Raw genomic sequence first — 9,565 nt, 5'->3', positions numbered from 1 at the left:
CTGCAGAAAATACATAAAGTAGATAGATAGATAGATAGATAGATAGATAGATAGATAGATAGATAGATAGATAGATAGATAGATAGATAGATAGATAGATAGATAGATAGATAGATAGATAGATAGATAGATAGATAGATAGATAGATAGATAGATAGATAGATAGATAGATAGATAGATAGAGGTAGATTGCAGCATTTGTGTTCATTGGCCCAGCAGTTCTGCTGAGTCTTGAGGATAAGCTTTAAGCCACAGCACAGCAGATAGCCAAGGGTGAGGTGAAAGCTCAGACAATACTGTTAGGCCCAGAGGCAAGCATCCTGCTGCAATGGCACACTACACCAGATAATGTGTCACACAGCAGTATGTTGGTGTCGCCGACAACGAGACCCCTATTCACACTGTCAGGAGAGGCTTCATGGAAGGAATGAGTAACTACAGAGAGAGGAGTATGAGAGAGAGAGAAAGATAAAAAGCAGCCCAAGAAAATACAAATCTCTTGAGTAGTGTCTTAAGAATATGTTAGTAAAGGTGTGATGCTACCAGTGCAGAGAAGAGATCCAGATTTTTCTCTGTCCTTTCCTCAGTAGGTATTGAATAGGCAGGCCGGATAATATAATTGGTTCCAGGAGCAGTGAATGATGCTGGGAGGGACTTAAACATACCCCAAGAAACCTGACAGTACATGCAGAAGAAATAAAAGAAAAAAGGAAAACAAAATAAATGCAAGTTGACAGGCAAAATGGGGGACAGTTAGGCTTAGTGTTATTACCATGACAAAGAGAAAAGAGCACAGTGTCTGCGCCCTGCATGGAGGGTGAAGAGGTTTAAGGACAGAGCAGCAGGAGATGAGGAAGTGGCACACTGAGCTGTGTGTGAGTCTCTTAGCCTGCGGGTGTGTGCATGTGAATCTGTGCGTGCTTTCTCTGTGTGTCGTGTGTGTGTATCATACCTCTTGCGAGGCGTAGCACTTTCTCTGCTCTAACATTAATGCTGTGCAACTAGAACATAACTATAGAGGCTCACAGAGGAGTTTTCTCCACTTCTAACAACAGATATGATTAAGTATGTTTGTTTTATGCTCACAGAGGGCCTGAAGTGATGTTACAGATTAAATCAGCTGCGATGGGGACAACTATTAAAGACTGATAACTCCTAAGGGGCCCTTCAGGCTTGTAGGAAACTGATTACTCCTCTGCAGGGCAAGAAGTGACATCATCCTTGACTGGAAGCTGTTAAGGGGAAAGCTAGCACAGTGCATGCTTCATATACCATCTTCACATGCTTCACACACACCCTGAGCATTAACATGAGGACTGGTTTGCGTTGACTCTGATGCTTTGCATGAGCTGACCACATCAAACAACAGCGAACAGAGTTAATCTCTCCCATGGAAATGACCAGATGTTTCTGGAGAGATGCAACTATGGGCAGTCCTCAAGGCCAGATCTGACAACATGGCCTGATGAGGTCCTGTTTTAACTTTTTTCAAGAATGAATTCAGATTAAAAGTGTACTATCTATATATGACTATAGTTTGTGATATGGTATTTTTCATTTTTCTGACAGGTTGTGACTGTATTTAGCTTCATAAGAAACCATAGAAAACAGAAAAATAAAGAAAGAAAATGAATTAATATGTTTTAGCTGAAGCCTAAAATATTGCTTATGCAATGTTTTTGGCACTCTCATTGGCATTGCATATATTCCAAATAAAATATTTAAAGTGAAATGTCTTTTTACATGATGATAGGATTGTATAGTAGAGTAATATTACAGAATTGATAGATAAGTTTTACTTTAGCAAGAACTGACAGCTGGCTAAAGAAAAACCTTTTCATGCACAACAGCACTTTGAAACAGTAATCCACGCCTTTATTACATCTCGGCTGGATTACTGTAATGCCCTTTATTTTGGGGTGAGCCAGTCCTCCTTTGGACGTCTCCAGTTGGTGCAAAACCCAGCTGCACGTCTCCTAACTGGAGTACGTAAGAGGGAGCACATAACACCTATTCTGGTCTCCTCCACTGGCTGCCAGTAAACTACAAGATTAATTTTAAGATTCTTTTATCTTTTTTTTTTTTTTTATCTTAAATGGTCTGGCCCCTCCTTACCTCTCTGAGCTCCTCCACCCCCACACCCCTGCTCGGTGCCTCAGGTCAGCTGACCTGCAGCTCCTGGATGTACCGAGGTCCAAACAGAAGCTCAGAGTGGACAGAGCTTTTTCAGTTGCCGGCCCAAAACTGGATTGAGCTCCCCTTCCATATTAAACAAGCTTCCTCATCGTCTACTTTTAAAATTGACCTTAATACCCATTTTTATTCCATGGCCTTAAGCCCAGCGTGAGACTGCTTCTGGTCAGTGTGTTAGAGCTTGGTTTTAATTATTGGTTTTATTGGTTGTATTTACTTTTTTTTTTGTTTGTTTCGTCTTATGGTTTTATTGTTTTAATTCCTTTGCTCTTGTATGACCTGTTGTTTCAGTGTGTTATTTATTTGCCTTTTAACTGTTTTATTCTGTTGTTATTTTGGCTGATTGTGTACAGCACTTTGTTTCAACCCTGGTTGAAGCTGAGTTGAGTTGAGTTAAATTTAAAATGGGAAAAAAAAATTATAACAAGGTTATTTTATTTAAAACAGATTCACACTTGGACACATGAAGCAAAATCTCATTGGTCAAGTCATAAATATAAATGATATAACAGACCTTATAGAAAATCATGCAGCTTCAGAACATTGTGTGAAAACATAATGCATTACTGTCATTTGTGTAAAAGAAAGAAAGTACATGCAATGTTTCGGAAATGATATTATTAATTCCAATGAAATGATTTTGTTTGTGCAGACATTTAAATAAAACAAAATACTGGTAATAGATTTTTCAAAAACAACCAAAAAATGGACAATGGACAATATTTCTTGAAAAAAAAATTGTTCACAAAATTGGAGGTAAAAATCTTTTTTTTTAAAAACTTGAAAAGCTAGTGTTTCTATACGTAAATAAACTTTTTCACAGCATTCTTTGTCATCAGCTTTATCGAAAGGTAATAGTCCTAAATCTGGTCCTGTGTCAGGCTTTACTGGTTTGTTCTTGTTATAATCATATTTTGTCAGGCATTGTCAAATTCAACTCAAAATTTATTCTTTTTTTTTTTTTTTATTTATTTATTGTCTTTTAGTTCAAAACCTAAAATATTACTAATATTTCATCCTTTCAACACCATTCATAAGTTTTGTCACTGTAATTCCATTTTTAAACAATACAAATAATACTAATGTAACACAAATAAAATATATAATACACACATATAAAACTACATTTTTGTCAATCGCCACTTAACACTTACACAGAATTTTTTTGTTTCTGGGTTAGTCATTGCAAGCTAGAACTTGTCCTTATTTGATAAGAACTTTGCAGACTCTCATCAAAATATTAACATGATCTCCAAATGAAAATTGTTTGGTTATCACTGGCTGAGACACAAACAGATGGTTGTTTCATTTTGTCAGTTTCTGGACCCAATTATCTGATTAGGCATTACAGTGTGTTTTCTCATCCAACTCTATTGAGTGCACCGTAGAATTACACCCTGCAACATGTGTTATTTTCTCTCACTGGCACAGGCTTTCTCTGCTGTTATTTTCTACTTGTTTGGATTTTCTTGCACAGGGAATTAGCAGAAGCAGCGGGTTACTCCACACCCTATTGCCCTAGATGGGAAGGTTATGTTTTCCTAACCTCGTGTTGTGAAGCACCATACAGTGTGTTAGAATTCACTCTTCAACTTCAGAAATCCTCAGTAAGTTATCTGCAGTGAGAAGAGCAGCAGCACAGTGGTAAAGTTTCAACCAACACTACACCATGAATTTCAATGTATACGATAAGGTTAACACTTCAGGTGGTTTTGCACTGGTTGTACATAAGACACAGAAGGTTACAGATCAGCTTTCACAGAAATGCTGTGGAAAACGACACACTGTGATAACATGCAGAGGATGGATTTTTGTAAAGAGGTCTACACTTGCAGCAGTTGAACAAAACACCAGTTATCTAAACAAGACACCTGATACTAAAATCTGTAAATGGCACTGTGTTTTTGAGTTATGCTGATGCTCCTGCTCCAAGTGGATAAAATACCCCCATTGACTTGCTAAATGATGTCAAGTAGTACTGTACAAGTTCCTGTTGAGTATACTGATTCGGTGCTTGCACAGCCCAAATATTTATCCAAACCCTGGGTGATGGAAGGGACATAATAAAGGGTGTGAACTGACAAATGCGTTGTGTCATTATCAGCATGACATGGAGCACAGTGACAGCAGGAAGCTGTGTAAATTATACAGCAGCAGTACATGTGAAAATGTAAGCAGGGCCAGGATTATGCCCCAGAATCCCCTGAAACATGGGTGTCAGGAAATTTTTCAGTCACAATTACAGTACTTTTTGTGTCTGCTCTTAGAAATTGTAGATTGATTGGCAAACTGGTCTTCTCCCTAATAAAGAAATTGCCTTTTTTTAATCATAAAGGAAATATTAAATCATGTTACTTGGCTGTGACTTAAAGCAAGGTGTGAAGTTAAGAGAGTACAAATGAAAAGCATTTTCTACGAAACTAATAAAACTAACAAAACCCTTAATGGCTTCACGAATATTTTATTCTTTGTTTTGTATTATTTTTGAAAATGTAACATTAAACATTAAGATGATGCAGGAATGCAGATGTGCCTCTATTTGATTATTCAGAGTAGAATGGTGGCAAGTTCACTTGCCACCATTCTATAATAATAATAATAATAATAATAATAATAATAATAATAATAATAATAATAATAATAATAATAATAATGTAAGCTAATAAAAATGTTCCTTTCAATATCATAACATTTTGGTGTATTACTGTTAATTGTAAGGATTGTCTGACACAAGTTAAAGTAAAGTTAAAGTCTTTACACTGAAAAAAATTTGGTCTTTGAAGTCAAAAAGCGTTTTACCTGCAGGAGACCAAAAGTTTCTTCTATTTTCAGAGGGTTTTATTTTTAATATTAATGTTAACTCGGGCACAAAGGAAGCTTGCACTGCAGGAAAAAAAATAACTGTCTCCTTGTCTTTTTCCTTTTTTTCCTTCTTTTTTTGACTTCCTCATCAAGCAAAGGTTAATCTTTATGTGTGGTTAAAGGACACGACAGCAAAAATATGAACCATCACTGATTATTAATGAGCAGACAGCTGAATTTACAACAAGGCTATCTAATTACTAAAGTTCAAAATCTGACACTGGAAACGGCAGATTCTTTTAAAAAAAAAATTGCTGACATTCTTCTGGCTTCCATGTCATTTTCTATTAGCATGATTTCTGAGCCTGACTCTTCTCGAGCAGAGAAGAAGCTTGTAACCCTGAGTGACAGGAAGCAGTCAGAGGGCAGCCTATAAGAAAAAAGTAGAAAATCTTCTGATCTCTAATGTGAAAGCTTTCCTGAATTTGGGACTAGCGGCCATCCTTCACCCAGTAATCAATTTAAAATTGTGAAGCACATCCAGCTCTCTGACCAGCATCTGAATGTTAAAAGTATCTTGACTCTGGCATTTTGAGAAAAAAAACATGAAAATCTTTTTTTTTTTTTTTTTTATTTATCAGAACCGGTATTAAAAATAGAAATATTACCACTCTAAAATCTCCATATAATTGCTGAGACTGCATCTGAAACTAGTTTAGTACTTGTTTTTTTTTAACTCCTGCAGTATTGTCAGAATTAATCAGGGTAATTTCTGATCATACAGGGCAACGACAGTGGGTTTTTTTTCCTCACAATAAATGTTTTTTTCCTCTTCAAATTCTGCATTTTGTTTTGCTAAACACTTTTGAACAGGATTTACAAAGAGATTGTGCCAGCTGCAGAAAAACAGTATAATGAATGAGAATTAATAAAATATTAAGTCTACATCCATGCATGTTGAAAAAGAGGGAAAAATATATTTGGGAGCTGAAATGAATATATAATTTTTCATGACAAACTGTTACTTCCATGGCAGGTGTTGGCATGATCATTAACTGTCCATAAACTTGGACTTAAGCTGATTCATATAAAAGTCACTTCTCACCTCAAAATGAATGACATGTATGCGTTTTTATAGCACCTACTAAACACATAGGTTCAAAAGCCATGGACATAAATTATGAGATGGCATTGTTATCCTTAACCTCTTGTTTTCTGTAGAACAACACTCATGTGGCAAAGTAAGAATCACAATGCATCAATGAGGCGTAGCACACTTCTGGTGTCTACTGTATCTTTTTGAACGTTCACACCAAGAAAAAGACCAGAGAAAAATGTTTTTCTGCATTCTTCTGTTTGTTTTGATGAAGAATAATCAGCATAAATGTGTTTTACCAAATGGTTGCGATTTAAGTTAATAATAATATACCAGTGAAATGGTTGAAATGGTTGAAACCGTATAGTGTTAATCAACACTAAACCAAACTAAGTGGTAGAGATGACTCAAGCAGGTTTATTTCCACAATCTTTTAAATAAATCACTGTCGAAGTCACTGCAAAGTTACCTCTATCAAAAGAGAATCTAAAGTCCTGGTAAACCAGGACTTTAAAAGGTTTAACAAACCCTTATTGCTAATATGCGTCATGAGTGTGAGATAAGTTGAGAAATTAAATTAGGAAAATGTGTGGGTTGACTGTTACACTACTTTGGCATATGTGCCATGCAAATCAATGGGACTAGGTTTTAGATCTGCAGTCTCTGCATCAGTCCTTCATTAAACACATCTACATGTTTTAACATTATGCTGTGACTTGGGTAGAGTAAAAATATCCAGAACACTTGGAGGTATGCTATTGGTTGTACTGGTGGTGTTGTTGGTCCTTCAGCTTTACTATAAAAATCCATGAGATGTCACAGTTATGGCCAGAAATGAACTATGCTCTCGATGAAGGTGGGAAAATGTTGAGCTGTGTCTGGGATTGAAAACTTCTGATTCTTGTGATGCTGCTGTTATCAGTAATCCCCTACTGTGATATGAAAGATCACTTCAGATCAAAGCACTGCGACAATGATCAGAAGTATTTAATTCCAGATATTGCTGAACATGCACCCATTCCTACGGAGCACAGTCAGTTTTTAACCATAGACACCATATGCAGAGATACTGACATTTTCAACCACAAACTACAAAGTTTTGAGGAGACTATGGAGTGTACAGTTAGAGGAAGATGAATAAGAGTTCAAAGCACTGTAACATTTAGGGACTTTTAAATAACAGACATCACAAAGATGTATGATGGAGAAGCCTCCCTGATATATCAGGCAGGATTGATAAACAATCTTTGGATATATTAAGCATCTTAGATTTTTAACATAAATTTGCGTAATATAGATCAAACATGCTTTTTTAAACCCCCTTTTTTTTTTTTTTTTTTTTTTTTTTTAAATCATTCAAGATAAATTATCTGTATAGAGATATATGACTATTCACTGTCGTTTTCCAGGATGTGTGTAACATTTCCACTCTTTCCCTGGCATTTACACCTATGGTTTATAATAATTTTATGACTATAAGAGCCTGTGTAAAAGGCTTAAAAAGATTAATTTCTAATGGTTTATTGTGCAAAAACAAGTCATGACTGGATGCCCTCTTCAGTGGACGACACCGAAGCGGCACAAAAAAAAGTGAAAAGGGACGATGTTTAGGTTGTTTATTGTGATCTGTTTATTAGGAATGCAACTTGTTTTTTGCTTTACATTGGATTTTATAGAATATCTACAAATAATTGGGAGAGTTTTAGGAGTTTTGATGCTGATGGGAAGAAATGTTCTGTTTCTGCTGGTATTGTAGACAAATTAGCTGCAGCGCAAGACTTCTTCTTGCTCCTCCTATGGAAATGACCTCCATGGTGTAATTTAGGAAGCATGCAGTCAACGTCATAAATGCTCCACCCTCCATCAAAAACCCTCCAGCTGAAGATTTCCGACACACACGGAGCAAAGCGTCTGCACTCTAACACTGCAATGAGCTTTCTATTCAGACACTGTCTGCGTTAATGGAGGTTTTCCTTTAATACACTAAAGAAGATATTTTAGCAGCTTAGCAGTAATAATACCAGCTCTGTAAATGTCTTTATTTCAACTCAAGTGAAATTCCAAGCAACTGGAAAAATATGACCCCGTTTATTAACAGTCATGTCACCTGCTGTCCCTTTTCAGAATGGGGTATGTTTTGATTAAAGAAAGCACAGCAGTGAATAAAAGGGATCGATACAACTCTAAGCAGAGCTTATCATTGTGTGGCTCTGTCTTTAACAGGAGATAGATCCAGCAGGGTGGCTGCTCTGCAAATAACTGTTTCCAGTCCTGATAAAGCCAGCACATCTGATATGTCTTTAGAAGCCATCAGAGGCTTTGCAATAGAGCTCGTACAAAATGCTGGACCCCTTTTTGTCAGAACTAAAAAAATCCCTACAGTTATCACTTTTCCCTCATTTAATTTATTTACGCCTTATTAACGTACACAGATGGCACAAACATCAAATCGCTCACTCTACCAGCAGTGATTTAGCAAATGTAAATAAGGCAAGAAAGCATTTTTCACCACTGTGGCAAAATCTCAGTCAATGAAACCTTTTATTACCTGGATTAGCTTTTTTTTTTTTTTTTAAAAAGGCAAATGTGGGAATAGCTGTATTTGGCATTTTCCCAACTCAGTTGGCTTCTCTGTCTAGTTTCTTAAAGCAAATAAACATGTGCTCTGTTGAATTTTGCTAAGTATTTAAAATGCAAGATTTGGGTTTCGTTTCATTCACCCCGAGAAAAAAAAAAAAAAGAGACATTTTTTTCCCTTCAGTATTTTCTCTCTTCTATCTTTGCTGGGAATGACTCCCACCACTGAGTTGCAAATACATGCTTTGCACATCATGAACAGCACAAGGCAGTGACTTACAACTTCACAAGATCTTTGAAAATGTTTCTTTGATCGGTTTTCTACACCATTTCTCTTTCATCACCACTAAATTTTCCAACAAATATTTTTTAAGTTATTTCCAAAATCTAGTATGCTGCCATTATGTTTGGCTACATTTGTATACAATTACATTGAATAAATTAGGTAGTTATAACAAAAGGTTTTCTTGAATTACCTTTAGCTTTTATCGTTGAGCTTCAGAATCAGTGTCTGCATTTTTCCCCTGCATATGTGCTCTAAAACATAAAAGCATACATTACATCTGGGCTTATTCTATTTGAAAATACTTCAATAAGAATTGAAGCTCAGATCACAGCTGCTTTTAGCAAAACCTCCACCAACCAATCAAAGCCCTCCTCCTTTGTCTTCTGAATGTAAGACTCTTTTGTAAATAGTCTTTACATGAGACACAGGTATTCTGCAACAGTACTCTCTTCTCCTGGTGGGAGGTTGCACACACATTATCAGTCGTAATCCTCTTACTTCCTTTCTTGCTTTAAAAATTAGTTTTTTCCCCTCAACCCCATCAGAGGTGGTTGTATTTCTATACATGTTGTTTGGCAGCTGCTGCAAGCTCACTCTTCATTTTGTGGGAG

Source organism: Telmatherina bonti (assembly GCF_933228915.1).
Source record: "Telmatherina bonti genome assembly, chromosome: 7".
NCBI classification, from domain to species: Eukaryota; Metazoa; Chordata; class Actinopteri; order Atheriniformes; family Telmatherinidae; genus Telmatherina; species Telmatherina bonti.
This window is presented reverse-complemented; position numbering follows the sequence as displayed.